This window comes from Dama dama, chromosome 4, assembly GCF_033118175.1.
Source record: "Dama dama isolate Ldn47 chromosome 4, ASM3311817v1, whole genome shotgun sequence".
Taxonomy (NCBI): Eukaryota; Metazoa; Chordata; class Mammalia; order Artiodactyla; family Cervidae; genus Dama; species Dama dama.
This window is the reverse complement of record NC_083684.1, coordinates 43,021,249-43,042,912: the sequence shown is the minus strand read 5'-3', so window position 1 is coordinate 43,042,912 and position 21,664 is coordinate 43,021,249. Positions and strand designations below refer to the sequence as shown.

Below are 21,664 nucleotides of genomic sequence, written 5' to 3'. Positions count from 1 at the left end.
AAGCAAAGTCTAGTCACACTGCCTTTTGTATTCACTGTTCTGTGTGGTTTGGTAACTTTTTTCTCCTTCAAGTCCTGTTGGACATATACGCATATAAGCAGAAATTAGAACATGCCTGGATTATTGAGGCAAGTTTTAAACTTTTTGAAACAACTGGTGAAGAGTGTCTGTGATGCCAAAGCAAACATTAGAAAAAACGAGATTAGAAAGAAGTGGTACTCACCCTCTCTAAAATCAACGATGAAGAAGGTGACAGCAGGGATTAAAGTTGTCCTTTGAGCATCCACGATGTTTCGGTTTCCAAATCAGTGCCTATGAAAAAGCAAAAAGTAAAGATTTACAAGAAACTGTATATAGTTCTGATGCTGGATCAAAAGAAAAATAAGTGATTTCCCTAAACTGTGCTTCCCAGGTGGTGCTAGTGGTAAAGAAACTGACTGCCAATGAAGGAGATGCAAGAGACGCGAGTTTGATTCCTGGGTCGAGAAGATCCCCTGGAGGAGGAAATTTGAAGCCAGAACCATATTCTTCCTGGGAAAGATTTTATACTTTCTTACATGTAGGTGAGTATGTTTACTAATAACATATAATGCTTTAAAAATGCATTTAAAGGTTACACATTCTTTCGCAATTTGCTTTCTTTACTCAACATTTGTTTCTGAGCTTTTTCTATGTTGAAATTATAGATCTAATTCTTTGATTTTAATTATTTTATTATAGTAAGTAGACCACAATGGATCCAAGCATTCTTCTTTGGGTGGATGTTTAGTTTGCAGACCATTTTTCACTACCACAAGCCCCACTACTGGAAACACAGCTTGTGTCTGTTCACACATGTGTGTGAGCCCTTCTCTAGGACACACAGCTGTCAGCGGGATTGCTGGGCCATAGAATGTGCACATCTTCAACTTTGTTAAATATTACTAAACTGCTCTCCAAAGTGATTGCAGTAAATTACATTCCCTCTAAGAGATTATAAGAATTTTCATTTCTTCATATCTCTGCATACAACTCAATATCAACAAAAAAACCCACCCAATCAAAAATGGGCAGAAGACCTAAATAGACATTTTTCCAAAGAAGACATCATATGGCCAACAGGAACAAGAAAAGATGCTAAACATTGCTAATTATTAGAGAAATGCAAATAAAGATCACACTGAGGTATCACTTCACGCTGGTCAGAATGGCTATCATCAAAAAGTCTACAAATAATACGGACTTGAGAGGGTGTGGAAAAAAGGGAACTCCCTTACATTGTTGGTAGGAATGTAAATCGGTGTAGTAACTGTGGACAAAAATATGAAGTTTCCTTAACAAACTAAAAGTAAAGGTACCATATGATTCAGAAATTTTTCATCAGAAAAGATGAAAACTCTAATTTGAAAAGATACATGTACCCTAATTTTCACAGCAACACTATTTACAATATCCAAGACATGGAAACGGTCAAGGGCCCACCAACAGATGACTGGTTTAAGAAGTTGTGGTATATATGTATGTATGTATGTTTATATATATACAAACATATACACACAATGGAATATTACTCAGTCATAAAAACGAATGAAATTTGCTACTTGCAGCAACATGGATGGACTTAGAGAATGTCATACTAAGTGAAGTAAGTCAGACAGAGAACAATAAATATTATATTATCACCTGTGGAATCTAAGAAGGTAATACAAATGAACTTATATACAAAACAGAAACAGATCCAGACATGAGAAACAAATTTATGGTTACCGAAGGAGAAGGGCGTACGGATAAATCACAAGTATCGGATTAAAAGATACATTATATATAAAATAGATGGGCCACAAGGATTTACTGTATAACACAGGGAACTATGTTCACTATCTTGAAATAGCCTATAATGGGAACTAATAAATACCTGAATCACTTGGCTGTATCCTGATAATAATATAACACTATAAATCAATATACTCCAACTGATGAAAAAAGAACCCTCCCAAACTGTCTGTATGGCATGCTCCCATTTATGACTAAAAGGGGAAAATATACATAACTATACATACCTGTATGTGTACATGTGCTTATTGATAAATGCATAAAACAACTCTGAAGAACTGTTTAAGAAGCAAAAACCATGTGATTGTTGATGGGGAGGGGAAGAGGGCATTTTGAGGAAAAAGGCTTTTACCAAAACCTTTCTTTTACCATTTAAATTTGGGACTATATGAAGTGTTAAAAAAGAAAACAACTGATGTGCTTTGATTACGGGGGTTGGAAGACAGTGGTTTTGATCACTCCCATCATCCTGTGGGGTATTGGGTACTTTTAAGAGTTGCTTTAGAAAAGAGGTGAGGAAATCTCTGTGTCATTACCCTGGAAACTCTGGTCCATGACCTCATCAGCCCTTCTGGAATTTCCCTGGTCAGTCTTCTGTCCCAAATGGAGATCAGCCACTTTTAATGGCAGTTTCTGGGCATTTATATAAAAATGCTTGCAAGTGTTTTCTAGCATTTTGACTGGCAACAAAAGAAGGTAGTTCAGATTCTAGTCCTCATGGAAGTTGACGTTTGTTGGCCAAAGCACAAATTGCGGAAAGGAAGAACAAGAGTTTCCATGGACAATGATGAAAATGTAAACAGCTTCTGGGTGTAGGTGTCATATGAGCCACTTCATTTTTCAGCAGGAATTTCCCAACTCTGACCACTTTCTCAATTCCCAATAGAGAAGGGAGAAAATATGGCAATTGAGTAGTCAATTTTGAAAACAACCCATTTACTCTTTACAGTGAAGGGAATATAGTTCTTAAAGAGAAAGATCTAGCTGCTCTCCAATTTATCAAAACATGACAGGGCAGTGATTACGAATGCAAATGTAACCTTTAGGTCCTATAAGCAAAGACAATACTCATAGCATCGAACTTTTTGACTATTGCTAGGTTGCACCCAGTAGGCAATTCAGACTGGGTTCTTTTCTGAATTCCAAGTTTTTTTTATAACCTTATCATCACAAATTCTGCCATTTTGGGGTTTTTTTTTTTGGGGGGGTGTAATTACTACACATAAAAAAGGACTACATTTCCTTTTTGAAGCAAACTTATATACAAGATAATGCCTATTCTTTCTCCCTTTGAAATTGAAGAAACCTATGAATAGATATGAGGTGCCAAGCATCATGAGAGTTGCTGTTACCCAGAATTTCCACAGACCTTTCGAGAAGGAGAACTATGCATCCACATGTCCCTATTTTACAGATGCAAAGACAGACTCCCAGCACTTAAGGGATTATCCATTCCTCTTGTGACACTATGCCCCTCTGCTTCTAGGAGGGGAATACCATCTTGGGTCCAGGGGCACAAAGTCTAGGTAATTACAACTCTCATGATGCTTGGCACAGAGTCTTGGGGGGTCATCGTCCTTAATCAGGAAACACACCCACCTAATAAACCTGGCAATGTGGCAGCTAGGTTTCAGTGGGGAGGATAATTCTGGTTAGATTTAGGAGAAGTGGAATTTGGGCACATGGAGAAGTCCCTAGTAATGACTAATCAGGCTCAGAGATTCATACATAGTTAGCATCTCAGTTTTGAAATAGGACATTCACTAAAATGTGGGTCATTTTCATACAAAGCAGATAAACCTATATGACATCAGGTGGAGGTATCATGGTATGCCTCCCCCCCTCTACTCCTCCACCCCCGAGCCCTGACTACCTGCCCAGACACCTTTGTACTTGGCATCCCTTCTGCCTGCCAAAGATCTCCACCAGCAGTCTTGGTCCAGCTTGGGGTTCCTTGAGAGAGCACTGAGCTAGCCTCTTAAGAGCAGATCCAGTCCACCCGAGTAGATGCTGAAAGACCTAGCAAAGTTGTTTCCATTCATCTTTAAGGTGATAAACATTCATTAAGTGAACTTTTTCCTCATTTTCTTTCTTCCAGAGCTTTCCTTTTAAATAGGAAAAGTAATTAAGAAGCATAGAAAGGCTATTTTTTTTTTCCAAATTCATAAAGTCCCTTATCACCATGTTTGGTATATCTGTTGATAAAATTGGGTGTGATGTTAGCTCTGTGATTGACTTCCATTACTATACGTGGAAGATTTCAGAAGACTTGGCTTACTAGCTAAATCCATTTCCCTTTGTCTGTGGTGACTGTTGGGAAGACAAGAAGAAGCACAGAGAAGTAAGATGTACACACTTTTTTCCCCACAATAAATGACACTGAAATCTGTTGTGTCAGGCAGATTTAGACTTGCGTTTTGCTTATTTATTATTTTTAATTGAAGTAGAGTTGATAGACTCGCATTTTTGAAGTCCAACGTATGAATTTAAACTTGCCCTACAAGTGGCTTTGTTTGAGCAATCATTCTCTTACAGAGGAAGTTTCATGTACTGCAAAGTCTGGGGGGAGAGACTTTAATGTGTACATTATTTCCCCATCTCACTTGATGTAAGTATAAAGAGCAGCACTGATGCAAGTGCTGACTGTGTCGCAGGGGAGGAGGAAGGGTGTGCGGCTGCCCACTGACTCAACCAGAATCATGTGGGATTCTAGGCTCACTTCTCACACCCTAAACACAGAGACTGACATTTAGACAAACGTGCTCTCAGCCACCGGCACAGCGCCCAGTGCGGGGCATGGCTCTGAATGACTTTGGCATCTGTTTTGTCTTGCCTCATGCCCACATACTGGGGCTGCTTGTTCTCATCCAATAGCAATTAGTACCATGGTAAATGCCTTGTGCCCTGTGCGCACTCAGAACAATAAGCATGTCACACTCTGCCAAGAATTACAGCTAATCACAGAGGGCTCAGGGCACACCTGCCCTTTCATTAGGCTTTTGTTTTAAAATGAAGGCTTGGTGAGACTTGAAACATGGGGTTCTCCCCCTGGTTAGGGATAACCTTGGGGACCCAGAGCGGGAGGCCTGGAGTGTGACTTGGTTGCCGGCCCTGAAGACATGCTTCCTACAACGGAGGATGGAGAGCGGCAGGAAACGACTAACAGCGTGTCAGCTGCCACAGGGTGGGTCCAGGAACGCTCCACGGACGTGCTGAGGCATGGCTCTGAACAGTATCCAACGCTGGAGGTGGCGCAGGAAACACCGCAGACGTGATACAGGGGTTAAAGGTCTGGGTTGACTGCGCTTTGGGGGTGAAAAGCTCTTTAGTTATCGTTTCCTTTTAGTCTCTTCTAACCTGGCACCTGTCCTTATTCTAAGAATGCATTCTTTCTCCTAATTTGGCTATTTAAAAAAAATTACCTATTTTACAAGTTAGTCTTCTAAGAGGTATAATTTACATTCAGGAGAATTTACCCTTTTAATGTATACAGCTCAATGAGTTTGACAAATGTGAACAATCACAGAATGATCACAATCAGGATATAGAACTACTTCCATCACCCTTAAAAATTCCTTCTTGCCCTTTTCTTGTCACTCCGCCTTTCTGGGTTCCAGACCAGACAGCCACTGATCTTTCTTGGTTCCAATTATTTCTATTTTTTTCCCCCCAGAGGGTACTGATAATATAAAGTGGGTAATGCAAAAAACAGTTTTTTGTTTTTTTTTTTGTTAATGGCTTCTTTCACTTAGCATATGCTTTTGAGATTTATCTGTGTCATTCTGTGTATCAGGAGTTGGTTCTTTTTGATTGGCAAATGGTATTCTACAGATGTACCACAGTTGCTTCTCCAGGATAAGCATGACTTAGTTTTTTACACTTTGTGACGCTGAAAGACTGAAGGCAAAAGGAGAAGGGGACAGCAGAGGATGAGATGGTTAGATAGCATCTCCAGCTCAATGGACATGAATTTGAGCAAACTCCAGGAGATAGTGGAGGACAGAGGAGTCTGGCGTGCTGCAGGCCATGGGGTTGCCAAGAATCAGAAATGACTTAGTGAATGAACAACAACAATAACAACAACGTTTTAGCTACTGTGAAAATGCTGCTGTGAACATTCAGGTAGAAATCTTTGTGTGGGTATATGCTTTTATTTCTCGTGGGTATATACCTGGGGGTAAAATTGCTTGGTCTTTGGTTATATATTTAATTTTATAAGACTGCCCAAATATTTTCCAGAGTGGTTTTGCATACTATTTTGCATTCCCATCAGTGATGGATGCCACTTCCTTGCCAACACTAGGGATTGGTCATTTGACTAGGTATCTACAAGTAACTCATTGTGATTTTTAAATTACATCTTCCTAATGACTAGTGATGCAGAGATTCTTTCCACATCATAATTTATTTAAAAAAATCAATTTGAATCCACTCTGCCCCAATTCTTGTTGAAACAAGTCCTCATACACCTCGTTTTAGTAGAGATTTGTCAAACCCTCCCAGGTACCTAAAAAAAAAATGTAAAACCCAGGAAAAGCAAAAACATAGCAAGGATGAGGGATGTGCCTTGAGACCCTCTCAACTGTTCTTTGTTAATGTTTCCAACATGCTGAGCTCATCTTGGGGCAGAAATTGAGTGTTTCCATTCCCCACTGCACCCAGTTGAGGACCAAGCACACGCAGGTCCTTCAATAAATATTTGATGATTGACAGATGCAGGATGGTGGCTCATGTTCCAAGTGGACATGACTAGGGTGTGCATGTATATGGTGGGGGATCACATAAGGCTGATCAGCCACTTACTAAGAGATTCTGTCCTGCGGAGTGTGTTCATGCTGGATAGAGATCAGAGATCCATTCTGAGGCTAATCTTTAGAAAATACAGGTGGGGAGTTTAGAAAAGGATGCCTAGGACCAGACACAGATTGTCCTTAAGATAGTGAGGCCAAAGCTCCAGAGCCCAACATGCTCCTGGTGCCCTATGAGTCCTGGCAGGTGCTGGGAGATATAGAATATTCTGTGGGGAGGGAAGAAGTCAAGTCACAATCAGGACCCTTGAAGACATCTCAGAAACAAGGGACCTGAATCTGGGTAATTTGTAAGATTTCTGTCCTCATTTTAAAGAACTACTAAGCATGGAATTTTGTTGCTGATGGTGATGGTGATTTTATGCTCTTTTTTTCCCAAGAAGTTCTCATGAAATTTGATCTGTCCCACTGTGCTTCACTCAAGAGGCTGTGATTTAATTTTTCTAGGGTGTGGCCCAGGCATGGGTGTTTGAAAGAGTGTGGCTTTGAATTGAATGTGTCTGAGGGTTGAGCTATGTGGCTACATGGTGTCCAATAATGACCAAATCTAGGCTATAAGCCACAAGGACAGATCCTGGGCACTGAAGTGCTTTCATCGTTCTAAGCAGAAGCGCTTCAACCAAACAGGCCCTTTTCATTCCTCTCCGAACCTGAAAAAGGGTGTCATTCCATCCTGGCTGACTCAGACCCAGGTAACTTTGGGTCCACTCATCCCAGTCCGACCTGACTCCACTGCACTGCCTCCAGGCTCTGAACACATCTTTATGTCCCTCATCATTCATATCACTTGTGGGGCATTTTTTCAACATTTGCTTCTCTTTCCAGTTAGATGCTGAATTCTTAAAGTGCAGAAAGGAAGTCTTATGCTTCCTCTTAGCCTCTGTAGTGGTAATTTCAAGATAATAATATCAGCACCCGCAACTATACTAATAGCTAACATTAACGGAATGCTTTGTGCCCAGAACTGGTAGGTTACTTACATACAGTACCTAATTTAATCCTCATAATTATCCCTGATCTGGGCATTATTACTGCTCTGTTTTATAGATAAGCAACTTGAACCTCAGGAAGGCTGAGGTCACAGCCCATCGGCCAAGGTTACACACAGCTCATGGAATAACATTCATCTCTGATTGGAGTTTTCACCAGCTGAAGCTGGGGAAAAAAAAAAAAAGGAGTGCTAACTATAAGAACTGGCTTTTATTCTGAGATTATAGCTTCCCTTTTTTTGTTATCATTGTTGCTAAACGCCTTTTTTTTTTTTTTTTTAGCAATGGCACACTATAATGGTAGATTGCAATAGATGTTTTAAAATAACTTTACATGGCAAAATAAAATATTTGGTATCTTTTATTTGTCTCTCCCAATTGTTTGGGTGGGAGGATTTTGGTCTTTCAAGTGAAGAAGTCTGAGAACCCTTACTCTAAAGAATACTATGTATTAAAAGATATGCCATATACATTTGCTAAATCAATGAATCTGATACTTAATCTGCCAATGCAAACATGCTGCCAGTGGAAGGAAGGAAGAGAAAGTCCTTCAGCTTCTAATTTAATTTCTTTCACCAACAGTTACTGAGCTCTCCTTTGTGTTAAACACTGTGCTAGACTCACCCACAAAGGACACAAAACCAATAAAAAACAACTGCTGCCCTCACTGAGCTTAACACCGTTTTCAACAGTTTAGGAAAAGTAAAAAGAAGCATGTCTAGGAACTTCCCTGATGGTCCAGTGGCTAAAAGATGCTGTGCTCCTAATGTAGGGAGCATGTCTTTGATCCCTATTCATGGAACTAGATCCCACAACTAACAATTCACACGCTGCAAGGAAGATAGAAGATCCAAGATCCCACAAGCTGCGATTGAGACCCCGTGCAGCCAAATAAACAAATACAAAAACAAATATGTCTGCTAGAAAATCAATATTATCAATACACTTCAAAAAATTCAAACTGTTACTCATTTGAAAAGATCCCACTAGATAGGACACACTACTCCTATTCTATACAGTCCACCCATCCGTAGTGAAGCTACACTAATAAGAATATCCTCATACTCAATGTGGTCATCTTCTTCAGGGTCACATACTAACTACAAGCGGGTAGTGTAGACAGCAACAGATATAGCGACTGTGGACCACTTGAAATACATTTATTAAAATATGAAGAAGATAAATGGTCTATAAACATACTGCCTAAAAGCCCTCTGTTGGATATGAAAATAAAAAGTATTGTATCACATGGTTAGAAAATCCAACATAAAAATAGGAAGACAAAAAATAAAAAATAGGCTTTCACTTCTCTCAGCTGGTCGTTTTCATTTATCTGTTCAGAAACATTTTCCCTACCTATATGATCAAAATGTATATATAAGATATACATAATCCAATATATATAATCCATCCAGCTTTTCTTTTCTTTACTCAGAGGACCCATACTAAACTACTTCCTCTGCACTTCTAATTTATTTTTCACTTGACAGTGTACCTTAGGGATGCTCAGATTCACTTCCTTTTTAAAGGCTGTATTGTATTCCATCATGGGTTATATCATAGCTCTCTTACCTAGTCTCCCATTTGCTGGATACAGTGTTTTTTTCTTTTTCTATTTAAAAGTGAAGCTTCAATGAGTGTCTCTATATATGCATTTTGGTATACTTTAAAAAATTATATATATTTTAGTTAATTTATTTTTTAAATTGAAGGATAACTGTTTTACAGAATTTGTTGTTTTCTGTCAAACAACAACATGAATCAGCCATAGGTATACATATGTCCCCTCCCTCTTGAGTCTCCCTCATAAATTGGCACAAATTATGAATATTAAAATCTTTAAAAAAAATCTTTAATCTGTCTATAGTTAAGTCCCCTTTCCATTCGCTGCATTTGTTTTTAAACATTTTATTTATTTTATTCATCAATTTTGCCACATAATGATTTTTCTATTTTTTCAGCTTTTTGAAGAGCCAATTTTTGGCCATGTTGCTCTGGACTGGTTTTGAACTATGGATTGTATGTCCCTTGTTTTAAAAATTATACTTATTTTTTAAACATAAACTTAACTGCAGATTTTTAAAATAAAATATTTTTCTATCATGTTCCTGAGTATGGCACAATACTTTACACACTTCATTCTTTAAAATCTTCCCTATTCCAACTTGTCATTATTGTCTAGTATTTTTTTAATTTAAACACAAAAATTTTAAAAACATAAACAATTACATTTATTGGCATATTTTACTTCTTTTTTTCTTATTGATGTTTTTTGAGCCCTAGGTTCTATTAATAGTTCTGTTAGTGAAGCTCTGAAAGTGTTTAACTCCTACTTTATATATAATTAAAAAGAACTTTATTCTGCTTAGTCTCACTAGTTTAGCTGGTAGAAAAACATATGCTGATATTTTTTTTAGCATTTTGATTGTCTTTGGTATCTCTTGCTGTAGCTGAGAAGTCTATGCTCAATCTAATTTTCATTTCTTTTCAAATAATTTGCCTTTCAACGTTTAAATTTTTTTTTCTGTTGTTTTATTACAGAGTGCCTGATGTGGCATTACTTAGCTTTCTTTAAATCTACAATGCATTGACTTTAGAAATTACATTTTAAATTTTAGAATATTCTAAATAGAAGTTTAGAATATTCTAAATAGAATATTCTATACTATACTTCTATTTTCTTTTTCTGAAATTCATATTAGACATATATGAGTGCTTCACAAACTATCTTCAGTTCAGTTCAGTTCAGTTCAGGTGCTCAGTCGTGTCTGACTCTTTGTGACCCTCTGGACTGCAGCATGCCTGGCTTCCCTATCCATCACCAACTCCTGGAGTTTACTCAAACTCATGTGCATCGAGTGAGTGATGCCATCCAACCATCTCATCCTCTGTCATCCCCTTCACCTCCTGACTTCAATCTTTCCCAGCATCAAGGTCTTTTCCAATGAGTAAGTTCTTCGCATCACGTGACCAAAGTATTGGAGTTTCAGCTTCAGCATCAGTCCTTCCAATGAATATTCATGACTGATTTCCTTTAGGATAGACTGGTTGGATCTCCTTGCCATCCAAGGGACTCTCAAGAGTCTTCTTCAACATCACATTTCAAAAGCATCAATTCCTCGGTGCTCAGCTTTCTTTATGGTTCAACTCTCACATCCATACATGACTACTGGAAAAACCATAGCTTTGATTAGATGGACATTTGTTGGCAAAGTATTGTCTCTACTTTTTAATAAGCTGTCTATGTTTGTCATAGCTTTTCTTCCAAGGAGCAAGCGTTTTTTAATTTCATGGTTGCAGTCACCATCTGTAGTAATTTTGGAGCCCCCCCAAAAAATAAAGTCTGTCACTGTTTTTATTGTTTCCCCATCTATTTGCCATGAAGTGATTGGACCAGATGCTATGATCTTAGTTTTCTGAATGTTGAGTTTTAAGCCAGCTTTTTCACTCTCCTCTTTCACTTTCATCAAGAGGCTCTTTAGTTCTTCTTTTCTTTCTGCTATAAGGGTGGTGTAATTTGCATATCTGAAGTTTTTGATATTTCTCCTTGCAGTCTTGATTCCAGCTTGTGGTTCATCCAGCCTGGCATTTCTCATGATGTACTCTGCATATAAGCAGGGTGACAATATGCAGCCTTGACATACTGCTTTCCTGATTTGGAACCAGTCTGTTGTTCTATGTCCAGTTCTAACTGTTGCTTCTTGACCTGCATATAGATTTTTCAGGAGGCAGGTAAGCTGATCTGGTATTCCCGTCTCCTGAAGAATTTTCCACAGTTGTGATCCACACAGTCAAAGGCTTTGGAGTAGTCAATAAAGCAGAAATAGATGTTTTCTGGAACTCTCTAGCTTTTTTAATGATCCAGTGGATGTTGGCAATTTGATCTCTGGTTCCTCTGCCTTTTCTAAATTAAGCTTGACATCTGGAAGTTCATGGTTCACATATTGTTGAAGCCTGGCTTGGGGAATTTTGAGCATTACTTTGCTAGCATGTGAGATGAGTGCAATTGTGCTGTAGTTTGAGCATTCTTTGGCATTGCCTTTCTTAGGGATTGGAATGAAAACTGACCTTTTCCAGTCCTGTGGCCACTTTTGAGTTTTCCAAATTTGCTGGCAGATTGAGTGCAGCATTTTCACAGCATTATCTTTTAGAATCTGAAATAGCTCAGCTGGAATTCCATCACCTCCACCAGCTTTGTTCAGAGTGATGCAGGATGTCTGGCTCTAGGTGAGTGATCATATCATTGTGGTCATCTGGGTTATGAAGATCTTTTTCGTATAGTTCTTCTGTGTATTCTTGCCACCTCTTCTTAATATCTTCTGCTTCTGTTAAGTCCATTCCATTTCTGTCTTTTATTGTGCCCATTTTTGCATGAAATGTTCCCTTGATATTTCTAATTTTCTTGAAGAGATCTCTAGTCTTTCCCATTCTACTGTTTTCCTCTATTTCTTTGCATTGATCACTGAGGAAGGCTTTCTTATTTCTCCTTGCTATTCTTTGGAACTCTGCCTTCAAATGGGAATATCTTTCCTTTTCTCCTTTGCCTTTAGCTTCTCTTCTTTTCTCAGCTATTTGTAAGGCCTCCTCAGACAACCATTTTGCCTTTTTGCATTTCTTTTTTTTTGGGGTTAGTCTTGATCCCTGCCTCCTGTGCAATGTCACAAACCTCCGCTCATAGTTCTTCAAGCACACTGTCTATCAGATCTAACCCCCTGAATCTATTTGTCACTTCTACTGTATAATTGTAAGGGATTTGATTTAGGTCATACCTGAATGGTCTGGTGGTTTTCCCTACTTTATTCAATTTAAGTCTGAATTTGGCAATAAGTTCATGATCTGAGCCACAGTCAGCTCCCGCTCTTGTTTTTGCTTACTGTAGAGAGCTTCTCCATCTTTGGCTGCAAAGAATATAATCAATCCATCTGGTGATGTGCATGTGTAGAGTCTTCTCTTGTGTTGTTTAAAGAGAGTGTTTGCTATGACCAGTGCATTCTCTTGGCAAAACTCTGTTAGCCTTTGCCCTGCTTCATTTTGTACTCCAAGGCCAAATTTGCCTCTTACTCCAGGTATCTCTTGACTTCCTACTTTTGCATTCCAGTCCCCTATGATGAAAAGGACATCTTTTTTGGGTGTTAGTTCTAGAAGGTCTTGTAGGTCTTCATAGAACTATTCAACTTCAGCTTCGTCAGCATTACTGGTTGGGGCGTAGACTAGAATTACTGTGATATTGAAAGGTTTGCCTTAGAAACGAACAGAGATCATTCTGTCATTTTTGAGATTGCATCCAAGTACTGCATTTCGGACTCTTTTGTGGACTATGATGGCTACTCCATTTCTTCTAAGGGATTCTTGCCCACAATAATAGATATAATGGCCATCTGAGTTAAACTCACCCATTCCAGTCCATTTTAGTTCACTGATTCCTAAAATGTCAATGTTTACTCTTGCCATCTCCTGTTTGACCACTTCCAATTTACCTTGATTCATGGACCTAATATTCCAGATTCCTATGCAATATTGCTCTTTAAAGCATCAGACTTTACTTCCATTACCTGTCACATCCCCAACTGGGTGTTGTTTTTGCTTTGCCTCTGTCTCTTCATTCTTTCTGGAGTTATTTCTCCACTGATCTCCAGCAGCATATTGGGCACCTACTGACCTGGGGAGTTCATCTTTCAGTGTCCTATTTTTTTGCCTTTTCATACTGTTCATGGGGTCCTCAAGGCAAGAATACTGAAGTTGTTTGCCATTCCCTTTTCCAGTGGACCACGTTTTGTCAGAACTCTCCACCATGATCTGTCTGTCTTGGGTGGTCCTACAGGGCATGGCTCATAGTTTCATTGAGTTAGACAAGGCTGTGGTCCATGTGATCAGTTTGGTTTGTTTTCTGTGATTGTGGTTTTCATTCTGTCTGCCCTCTGACAGATAAGGATAAGAGGCTTATGGAAGTTTCCTGATCCGAGAAACTGACTGAGGGGGAAACTGGGTCTTGTTCTGATGGGTGGGTCCATGCTCAGTAAATCTTTAATCCCATTTTCTGTTGATGGGCGGTGCTGTGTTCCCTTCCTGTTATTTGACCTGAGTCCAATCTATGGTGGAGGTAATGAAGATATGGCTACGTCCTTGAAAAGGTCCCATGCATGCACTGCTGCATTCAGTGCCCCTCACCCTGCAGCAGGCCACCGCCGACTCACACCTCTGCTAGAGACTCCTGGACACTCACGGGCAAGTCTGGGCTAGTCTCTTGTGGGGTCACTGCTCTGTTCTCCTGGGTCCTGGTACACACAAGAGTTTGTCTGTGCCCGCCAAGAGTCTGTTTCCCCAGTCCTGTGTAAGCTCTGGTGGCTCTATGGAGGGGTTAATGGCGACCTCCTCCAAGAGGGCTTATGCCGTACCCAGGTCTGCTGCACCCAGAGCCCCTGCCCCCGAGGCAGGCCACTGCTGACCTGTACATCTGCAGGAGACACTCAGATACAGTTCTTGCTCAGTCTCTGTGGGGTCTCTGGGTCCTGTTGTGCACAAGGTTTGTTTGATCCCTCTGAGCTTCTCTGGCAGATATGGGGTTTGATTCTAAAGGTGATTTCGCCTCTCCTACTGCCTTGCTGGGACTTCTCCTTTGCCCTTGGATGTGGGGCATCTTTTTTTTGATGAGATCCAACATTCTCCTGTTGATGGTTGTTTAGCAGTGAGTTGTAATTTTGGAGTTCTTGCAGGAGAAGATGAGTACACATCGATTTACTCCGCCATCCGCTATCTTAGGAATTATTAATTGTGTATGTGTGTATTTGTGTGTATCAAGTGTAGAGATCATTTTCATAATGATTAAAAAATTTTGATTGCCTGGATTTCTAATTGGTTCTTTTCCATATTAAACCATTTTTTGCTTTATTTCTCTTTTTCCAGCTCATAGCTTCTCATTCACTAAAAAAATATTCTTCCATGTTCATCTTTAATGGATGTAATACTTGTTAATCACTGAATACCTTAAACATACTAATTTTAATTCTTTGCCAGACTGTTTCAGTATATTAATCTATAGAAAATTCATATTCTAATTGTGTATTTTGCTTGCTTACTGACATTAGGTATCTTCAAGTTGTTTGAAATTTTGGTCTATAGGAAGAGGCTTTTTCTTGTTTCTTTCTCTAAGTTCAACCTTTCCCTGTTTAGTTTTATATATGATTTTCTGCTCAGCCCTTGGATCATCAGGCCAGCACCAAGATATTACTATAATAGCATTTTAGACTTCTGCCTCATTGCAATATTGGAAATAGCATAAGTCCAGTCACTGAAATTGAAGAGTTTTGTTGCATTTCTCCAGAAGCTATACCTTTGTCCTTTTACCTCCCCATGTCTGTAGTTCCCTATAAAGCTGGACCTTCAGGCAGTAGGTAGGTAGGACTTCTATTTTTAAATTGTCCTCTCTTGAACCCTCCCATAGACTCTGGATTCAATCACAGAGTCTGTTAATTTCTCATATTTCAAGAAGAAGATTTAGTCTCTACTACCCCACAGATTGCCACTGCCTATTTCCAGTTGGAAAGGCTGGTGAATCCATGGCTTTAGTGCCACTCATCATGTTGTATTTCTATTCTGTTTTTGGTCTGTGGGGAGATCTATTGTGCTTTCAAGTCCAGCCATATATTAAATTTTCTCTTTCTATATCTTATATGTTAGAGCAAAGGAGGTGAGTCAATATGTGAATTTACCATGTCATCTTAATAGGAAATCTTCCACGTGTCTATTATGCATGTGTGTATGTATATACATATTCTCCCACCACCTTAGGTTACTAAGGGAAAGTCTCAGAATCTACAGGCATAATTATTATTTGATGACGTCTCAGGTGGTTATGGTTGATGGGCACTCAGGGACAAGTTCACATGTCATCTCTTACTGGGAAATCTTGTGGAGGTTTGTTCTACATCTAGAAAGTCCAGTTTGTTAAGCTCCCCATGCATAATCCAGGCTTTCACTGTATGCTTTTGCTCAATAATGTAGTAAGACCTTTGGAGGACTTAATCTATAGGTAACATCTTTTATTCTATACCTAACTCGAAAGTCAGTTGCAATAAAGAATGACAGGTGGAAACAGCAAAGGATAATATTGGAGATTTATTAGATAATGATGCTTCCATGCCCTGTTTTTAAGCTATTTTCCCTCTAACACAGCACACTGTGTAATATATATTCTCTGATCTAGCTGGTTGTGCTGTTTGATTTAAGAAACTGGGCATTGGCATGATAATTGTTTTTCAATGGCTATATTTCTTATAGTATTATTACTTACATGGTGCAGGTTTGCATAATATTGAAATCAATAAATTGTAAGGGAATTATACCCCTTCTTTATACCTCTGGTTCTTAAATGTGAAATCACCTTGCCATATTTCGGCTGCATGTTAGCTGCTTACTTTTTCAAAAGTAGATATTTTTAGTCTCTCACAGGGCAACTACTAAAGACAAATGTCAGATTTTCCCAGAACATGGGAAAATTTTGTTTACATGAGAGGAAAGCAGGTTTTGGGGATGGCACAAACATGTCATCACATGGGCTAAATCAAGGTAATTTTCAGAAACTGAAAAGTCAGTCTTTAGGACTATACTCTTATCATTCTCCTTTATATCTCTCAAAGTTCAGGAGGAGTTTCTGATGATTAGAACAGGTGAGATATGTACAAAATACTAAGTTTTATAAGGCAAAGATTCTATAGAAACTGAGACTAGGTGAAACTGCACAATGTATTTTTGGATACGCTGAATTGTTTTCATTAAACATACTGGTATGATCCTTGAGTGATTATACCTCATACTTTATTGGTGTTTAGCAAAAAGGACTTGCTAAGGGCTTGACAAATACTTGTTGACTTAAGAAACACTGTTGATACAAACTCAGCATTTTAATCAAGATAAATCTCAGGGCCAGCAGACTGCATGTTGATGTCCTTGTTTTCTGTCTAATGAAAATATTTAATTTTCATAATAAACTGAAAGTCACCCCAGATTTACTTAATACCAACCTTGCCTAAGATGATGAATCATTCTCAAGGGCAGCACTGTGGCTCCAGAGTCCCAGAGCAAGGCCACTCTCTGTGGCTTTTAGCTCTAGGTGGCATCCTATTTGTCTTTCTTACTTGCTATATGAAATCGTTATTAAAATCCGAAACTATAATACTGTTTTCCTTAGGGTCCACCATTTATAAAGGAGACTAACTCTCAAAATTGTAGGATGAATTAAATTTTCATGACTTTATTCACTTTGTAGTTGTCACCCAGTGAAAGCATTTCTGTCTGATGGCCACCAGCATGCTTCATAAAAGCAGGGAGAGCAATCACTGATGTTTTTCTGATTCTTTCTACTTTAAATTCATCTTCTATGCTTATGTTGAAAAGAGAGATGTGTCTTTCTATTTTTCTGTCTAGAAGAGAAAATTCTTGGGTGCTGTTTTGTCTTTTTCTAGATAAATGATGATTTAAATCCCTTCCTCAGATTGAATCATGATAAAAATATATGTCCTGATATTCTGCTCCGTTAGAATAAGGTGATAGTTGTTTTTATTGCTGGAAATTCCCTGCTAAGCAACTTTGTCATTCGTCATGCTCAGCTGGTCACTAAATTGTGTCCGATTCTTTGCGACCCAATGGACTTTAGCCTGGCAGGCTCCTCTGACCATGGGAATTCACAGGCAAGAATGCTAGGGTGGTTAGCTATTTCCTTCTCCAGGGGATTTTCCTGACCCAGGGATGGAACCAGCATCTCCCATATTGGCAGGCGGATTCTTTACCACTGAGCCACCTACCATGTTGTAATCATAGTCTCAGTCAAATGAGTTAGTAATCCCAGAATTCTTTTTTGGGCAGTAAAATCTTCATGTTGATGGAGGAAGAAAGTTGTGATTGTGTTCTCAGAGGACAGCTTCCAAGAATTTTTACTTCTCTTCTATTTTTTCCTACCATTAAGTGGGAGACAATCTCATACCTCTCAGTTAATTATAATACAGTTTCCTTTGCAGTTTTAAGCTCCCTGTCTACACATCCCATTCATAATCTTTACACATTAAAGATGCTAGTCATCTTCATTTACAGATTTAGAGTTAATTCACTCTGCATAGATGTTAAAGTAGGAAAGAAGTTGTAGCCTCAATGAACCTATCAAAGGTATTGAAAACCCTTCAGGGCATTTTCAGAGAACTGAGTCCCAGATAGCAATCATGTTCTCTTTGCCAGATATCAAAAAGATGCACGTATAGGCCATAAATAAGCCCAATGGGTATTTTATCCTACTTGGAGTTAACAGTATACAATGTATTTATAGTTTATCACATATTAATAATCTGAAAGTGATACACTATTTATAGTTTAAAGGTAGAAAAGGAAGAGCTCATATTCAATAGAACATTGTGTCTTTTACACTGAGAAAATAATTTTAAGACAAAGATGATGAGGAACACAATGGAAATTTTTGCTGCTGAATTCTAAGGTATCAGTACTGAATGATTCCTTTGTTATTGCACTTCTCACGGTCTCACACGACATACTCAAGGCACCTCCTCATTCATGTGGTGTTTGGATCTTCTCAACAACAGCATTATTCCTTGTACTTAGAAACTTGGCAAGTGCTAGAAGCTATTTCTCAAGCAGAACTCAAGGCATGAGGACATATAGTTATAGCTCAAAGGAGGTTGCATGAAATATTAACCCCACTCTTAGAACAGAGTCCTGCAGTTGATCCAAAGAAGTAATTGCCAACTCCACAAATAAGATACTACAATGAATTTAAGAGTATCTAAGATGTTCCTATAATCTGCTCTTAACAACTACACATGCTAGGAAGTCTGGTGGAGCACACTTATCAGACAAAATAAATAGCAAGGCACTGGGGAGTTGGAGAGGCCCCCTACCGGATTAACTGGCCTGATTTGGGGCCAGGCTTGGAGACAACCAAATGAGAATCCATGGGACCCCCAACACAGTGCCTCTAAGAAATTCAGCAGATATGCAAAATGAAGCATGAAAAAGCCTAATTGCAATTCTAAAGAAAAAATTTGAAGTTCATAGATTGTATCTCTTATTTTCCTACATCTATAAACTAGACGAACTTATCCTTTCTATGTTTTCCCCATGCTGGAGTCACATTTCTTTTCCCTGTAATGAGTAACCTGCATCTCTGTCAATGACTGTTGCTTTAGCCAAGCCAAATGCTGTTGGACTCACACTCCATCCCCGTGCTGCTGACTTGTATTTTAGATTTTAGAAAAAGCTAGACTATTTTTCTTTGGTTTTTAACTAGAATAGAGCTCAGGGCTAGTATTTCTCTACTAGTCAGTAATTAATTTACTTCTTATTCTCAATGTTATAATTTCCTCATTTTAGGGAATTCTTTTGGCTGTTCTATCTTTGACATAATTTTCATTTGTACATTTTCTACTTCAGGAACATTAGTTATCTTTATGTTAGATAACTTTTAGACTGCCCTCACATTGATTACATTTTCTTTTTTGTCTTTCTCTGCACTCTACATGATTAGTTTAAGCATTTTCTTTAAATCAGAATTTTATTTTAGCTAGCCATATTTTAGTCCTGGTATTCTAATTTACCTGTGATTTCCATAATAGTGTTTCTGTCCTCAAGTGTTTTAACTTTGCAGTCTCCCTTCCCTCCTTGTTTTATGATTTTTTTATCTCCTTTAAAAAAGATGTCTGTATCACATTCTTTAAAAAATATGATACAATTACAAAGAATTGTCTGCCGTTACTTGGCTTATGTGTTTCCCTCCAGATGAAGTCCTTTATTTGTCTTTTCAATGTTTAGTTTCATTCATTCAATACTGATTTATTGGATATCTCCTATGTGTCAGGCAGTATTCTTGATACTAGGGAGACAACCAATGAAGAAACTAAGTTCCCTGCCCGCATGTGATATCCATGAGTTCAGGGAAATTCTTTACCAATGTTATTCTCATCCTTCCTTGGGTATTGCTTCCTTTAGGACATTCTACCTATTTTATGACAATAAGGTATAAGGTCCTGGTGTGGGATCAGTAAAGAGACAAAAGGCTGATGACCAGTCAGCAAAGAGGAACTGATAAAAGTTTTGAGTGATTCTATTTGTGCTGAGACCTAACTTCTTCAATCACAAATATTTCAAGACCAAGGGGAAAGGGTCATTTGGGTCACTTTAGGTGATAGCCCATTTCCTGATGCCAATGTGAAAAGAGTTAAAGTTTGGAACCTGAGACTGGCTTCTCCCTGTAGCTCTCTAGGCCTGGTCCTGGGGTGACTACCAATGAATGGGGTGCCCAGGGAATAAGAGAACATAGGCATCCACCAGTGAAAGTTCCCTAAAGGAGTAAGAGGGCAGAGGAGCAGATTATAGTGACATCTGCTGACTTAGTGTTTCTTTGGCTGTCTGATTTCTATTTTATGGAGCAGATTTTAAGTATATAACTGTTGGTTTATTCTCCTAGGCCACTAAAATACTTTAAAAATACATTAAAAATTCTTACTAAGAAACAGTTTCTATTTATTGCAGAAACATGAAGATAGGCAAAGGAAAGAAAAGAAAAATGATATCAATTTGCCCTCCAAATCATGCTCAGACTATACTACAAAGCTACAGACATACAGATCAACAGAACAGATAGAAAGCACAGAAATAAACTCATGTACTTATGGCCAATTAATAGATGAAAAAGGAAGCAAGAATATACAATGGAGAAAAGACAGTCTCTTCAATAAGTGGTGCCAGAAAAACTGGATAGCTACATGTAAAAGAATGAAATCAAAACATTCTTAAACACTATATACAAACATAAACTCAAAATAAAGACCTAAATGTAATACCAAATACTATAAACTCCTAGAGGAAAATACAGGCAAAATACTCATTGACATAAATCACAGCAATATTTTTTTTTTTTGATTTGTCTCCTAGAATAACAGAAATAAAAACAAAAAATAAAAACAAACAGGACCTCATTAAACTTTAAGGCTTCTCTTGTGGCTCAGCTGGTAAAGAATCCACTTGCAATGCAGGAAACTTAGTTTTTATCCCTGGGTTGGGAAGATCCCCTGGAGAAGGAAACGGTTACCCACTCCAGTATTCTGGTCTGGAGAATTTCATGGACTGTATAGTCCATGGGGTTGCACAGAGTCGGACATGACTGAGAGACTTTCACTTCACTTCAATTAAACTTAAAAGTTATTACACAGCCAAGGAAACCATAAACAAAACAAGAAGACAAGCTATACAACAGAAAAAAAAATCTGCCAATGATGCAACTGACAAAGGATTAATTCCCAAAATATTCAAACAGCTCATACAGTTCAATATAAAAAACAAACAATCCAATAAAAAATGGGCAGAAGATCTAAATAGACATTTCTCCAAAGAAGATATACATATGAAAGAACAGTCTACTGAATGGAAGAAAAATTTGCAAATTATATGAATAATAAAGAGACTAGTACCCAACATATATAAACAGCTCATACAACTCAACAACAAAAAACAACCTGATTAATAAATGGCCAGTAGAAATAAACAGACATTTTTCCAAAGAGGAAATGCAGATGGCCAATAGGCACATGAGAAGATGCTCAACATCACCAACCATTAGGGAAATGTCAATCAAACCACAATGAAATAGCAACTCACACCTGTCAGAATGTCTATCATCAAAGACTCTACAAGTAACAAATTTTGGTGAGGATGTGGCGAAAAGGGAACCCTTGGAATACTATGGTGGGAATGTAAATTGGTGCAGCCACTGTGGAAAATAATATGGAGGTTGGTCTAAAAACTAAAAATAGAACTACCATATGAGCCAGCAATTCTGCTTCTGGGTATATATCTGAAAAACAAAACCAAACCACTAATTTGGAAAGATACATGCACCCCGATGTTCACGGCAGTGTTATTTATAATAACCAATAAATGGAACGATATAAGTGTTCTTCATCAGATGAATGGATAAAGAAAATTGGTATGTATACACAATGGAGTACCTTCACTCATTTGCTAAGATGTGTCTGACTTTTTGCGACCCCATGGACT

The 21,664-nt window shown here is 38.3% G+C and overlaps 1 long non-coding RNA gene across 1 annotated transcript in view; it reads right to left on the bottom strand.

The window, feature by feature from the left end:
• Positions 1-230: 230 nt before the first annotated feature.
• Positions 231-21,664, bottom strand: part of LOC133050711 (uncharacterized) — a 568,279-nt gene continuing 546,845 nt past the window's right edge. The window contains exon 4 of the long non-coding RNA XR_009691689.1: positions 231-312. This is a non-coding gene — a long non-coding RNA (uncharacterized LOC133050711). The remainder of the gene's footprint in view (positions 313-21,664) is intronic.